We start from the raw sequence: 4,173 nt of genomic DNA on the forward strand, positions 1-4,173 counted from the left end.
CCTATTTTTATTAATTATTAGACCTACTCATGCATTAGCTTCATATTAGCCTTCCTAATACTTAAATCTATATCCGATGTTAACAATGACGCCGGTGGATGGACTATCACGAAATTACTGACCGTCGAGAATGTCACAAATATAACCGACAAGCTAATGGGCCCTTCACAGGAAAAGGTTTTTTGCCAGAAAACGGGGAAAACTGAAACCCAGCAAATGAGTAAAAAAGTGTATATTCACTGACAAAAAAAAAATAGTGTACGCACACAACTTACACAACAATAGTCTGGGATTACTCTATTACGTAATACAGTTTTTGTGATTGTATCTTGCAGCTTTAGTTATTTTTAATTAAAAGAGGCTTTAAAAGGACAGAAAGAACGTGTTGGACTACGCTACAGATCGTTCTGTTAGCACAGTCTTTACTTTGTAATCACTTTCGTTGACTTCGGCAACTCTCAACAGAAATCTCCAACCTAACCGAGACAATGTGCTACGATACAGCCGAGATCATGACAAGAGAATGGGCTACATCACACTAGAAGTAAATGTATATAGGTAAGGATCCCCATGACCTGTATACGTCTGTTATAAAAAATCTCCAAGCCACTCTCCTCAAATAGACCGCAATCTTCTCTTGACCTTCAACTATTACTATTTCAGAATTGAAAACCAGATTCAAAGAAAATTTGGCTACAAGGCACAAAACTAGAAAAATAAAAATAATAAAAGTGAGAACGTGAAACATGTTAGCAATAACCATAAACAGGAGATTTTACAGAAAATAAAATTGAGAAAGGAAATTATTAATATTATCGACCGTTTAGGAACTCTAGGCTACGAAAGGGATGAAAACACATATCGAATAAGTGGTGGAAGAGTTAGTGTGTTTTAAGATTAAATCCAAACAAGAATTAGAGAAAAACATATCGACGCAAGGCCTCTATTACGAAAAATTGCTAAATCTCGAGACAAATTGTGTCCTTCTGTATTTGATGAAATGTTTTGGCCCCTAGTACGGATGAAACAGTATCTGCAATATCAACAGGAACTTCGGACATGTGTTTCATATTTCATCCAAGCCTGCAGTCTATAAATATTTAAACAAAATACTATAACAAAATACCACTACAGGGGAATTACTTACGGAGTAGTTCTTGGTAAAGAAACACAGGACACAATTACGTATGTGGGCTTAATACGAACTACAACTGTGTTTATAAATCGCTATAGTTGCCTTGGACTAACGACGAGCGAATATCAATATAACCTGTACGCTTTTCAAAGCTATTATCCATGAAAAAGCTAAACCACGTATCGCGAACAAAATACTATTTAACACCGAAACAATGATATTAGCTGACAATGGGCACAGACTTTAGTCAATGGGCACTGTTGAAAATTTGTGCCAGACCAGGATTAGCACCCGAGTCCCCTGGTTACTAGGGAGAGGCAATGATCACTGTGTCCGAATTACACAGTGGTCAACAGAATAGCACGAACTGCCCGAGCATGCCGTTCGTTAGATCCAAATTCTCAATTTCTCCATAGACTGCTAATGCACTGCTCCTTGAACATAATCCTCCTCCCCTTAATTATACAGTACATGGCCAAAAAAACAGACCCCGAATATATGCAAACTTGGCCTTACGAACATTGCAGACGTCGTCTATGTAACACACGTCAAACTTCAAAGAATTTACCAATTCGTTGCATTGTTTACTATAGACCACAAATCAAGTAACGTAAAAAAAGCACTGCGTCTATTGAGATCATGATTCAGAGTTTAAAAAAAACTAATAAGTCGCCTACATATTACAGTTGCTGCCAAAAGAGGAGAACCATTATTTTCCCACAAAAGGAAATATAGTTAAAATGACGCTTCTATTTCGGTTAGTTTATGCGGTTACTAAAATTTGCCGTGAAAGTTACATAGTGGACTCTACCCTCCCCCCACCAGAAACGTAGTTATTGTGGCTGTTGTGAGACTTTTGTACACAGTTAGAGAAAGTGTGTTAAACGTGGCGCGGACGGAAACACTAGGCTACGCTACAGGGCAATCTGCTCGCACAACGTTTAGTCGGCATTCATAATCGTTGGCGTAAACAACTCTCAATCAAATTACCACCTTCCAACCTAACTTAGATCTCGGGCTACACTACCAATCGGCCTGTCATCACAACCAAATATTCATTGAGTGGGGGTGGGGGGATTTCCTGTATCTCTAGGAAAAACTGTCAGTTTTGTCAGACTCAACAGCAAGATTTACCAATGGTAAACACTTTTTAGACGGCTCGTAATTTTAGAATAGTCCTCTTCGTCTTACTTGGCATAAATTGTTCGCTGGCGTCCCAGCAGCTAGCTCCCTCAGTGTCTGCTTCTGCCATCGCACCACGCCAGTCTGCTGTTGTCCTAGCAGACCGAACGCACCGCACATCCGACACCTTCGGAACCACTCACTGGCCAGTTAGCAACTGAGCGGAACACTGTTTACATCGTGAAAGGAAAACTATGCAAAGATGTACACTTAAATGGCACGACTGAGTAGCACACACACAGAAATATCTGAGGAATGTCCTTCGACACGCGCAGAACGAAAGTCTTCTCGCGAACGTACAGCGTCTCTGAAAAAAAATCTAGTGACTATATTCCGGCGTTACGGCCAGGTTCTCATACAAATGAGCAAAAAAGGGTACATTTGAAATTCTTTTTGAGACAATGAAAATACATTCGAAAGATCTGTTTGGGAATTACGAGTGATAATACTATGAGCTTAATTTTAGATTTTCAATAAAAAATGGCGCCCGTAATTATGATTTGATCAAGGGCCTGCGAGACTGGAGTACGCAGAGCGCGTGCAGTGTGGCACCTCATATGTTACCTGAATTCAAAAATGGGTAACATCAGTTGATACTACATTATTCCTCTGAAATTGAAAATGGATAACATCAGTCGATAAAACATAAAATTTATGGGAGCGTATACCTAACCGCAATGAAACAACCTTAAATTTAACGATACAGTGCTAATTCGAACTTTGAGTTCGATTTTTGAGGGTTTGTTTCACTCCTTATGCCTACACAAAAATTAGTTAATATTAACAAATGTCATATTATAGCTATAAGTTCCTAAGAAAAGTGTTTACTTTTAGGGGTCAGAGGTAGATGTTAAGAGAACGAACCACTTTTAATTTATGCTGCATGCCGTTCTGAGAAAATAGTTACCCGAAAAAAATGTGTTCAAAGTTTAGGGAAAACATTTAGTTATATTATTACTTCGATTTGCATGAACTGAGTGTTACATATATATTTTTAATGTCGCTGAAAACGAATCTGAAGTCAGATTTTCAATATTCAAAACAGCTAATCCAATACGGAGGGCAATCGATTATGTTTTGACCAATTTTTACCAAAAATGTATTTTCGTTATTTACGTTTAGTCTGCAAGTCAAGGAGTATTTATCAACCCTTCCTCTACCTCTGATTGTTCCTAGACAGCAACTTCCTGTTCTTCTTGGCAGGAAAAGCCGATCTGTCAAAGCTGGATATGCAGCACTCGGCAGCCTGCACTTGATATTCGTCCGTATTTTCGGTGAGTATGTTTGCATGCATTCTGCAGTATGAATCATTTTGAGCACGTGCGACACGGGACGAGTTATCATCTACATCTATATGGATACCCTGCAAAACACATTTAAGTGCCTGGCAAAGGGTTCATCGAATCACCTTCACAACTGATAATTAATTGAAACCCTCAGCTGCCGACAGGTGTTGTTGATATACTTCGATGGGGACAGCTGAAAAGTGTGCCCCTACTGGGACTCGAACCCAGAATCTCCTGCTTAGAAGGCAGACGCTCAATCCATCTGAGCCATCGAGGGCACACATGAACAGCACGACTGCAGGAATTTATCCCTCGCACGCTTCCCGTGAGACTCACATCCCCAACCGTCCACAATCCGCATACGTAATGTACTTAATAGGTATTTGTCCATCCACTCATTACTGGCTCACACTAAGGTGACGATTCCCGTAAGAGTTCCGGCAACCTGTGCGCATTCGCACAGACGAAGGTCAATGTCTGGGTAACGTTTAACCATAGATATGAAGATAGTAACTGCTCTCGAAAGAACAGGCGCCACTGACGACCTTGCAACTCTTCTAGAATACATGA

The 4,173-nt window shown here is 39.9% G+C and overlaps 1 non-coding gene across 1 annotated transcript; it reads right to left on the minus strand.

The window, feature by feature from the left end:
- Nucleotides 1-3,806: 3,806 nt before the first annotated feature.
- Nucleotides 3,807-3,881, minus strand: Trnar-ucu (transfer RNA arginine (anticodon UCU)). The gene has a single exon. It is a non-coding gene; the product is annotated as a tRNA-Arg (tRNA).
- Nucleotides 3,882-4,173: the final 292 nt, after the last annotated feature.

This window comes from Schistocerca gregaria, chromosome 11, assembly GCF_023897955.1.
Source record: "Schistocerca gregaria isolate iqSchGreg1 chromosome 11, iqSchGreg1.2, whole genome shotgun sequence".
Lineage (NCBI taxonomy): Eukaryota > Metazoa > Arthropoda > Insecta > Orthoptera > Acrididae > Schistocerca > Schistocerca gregaria.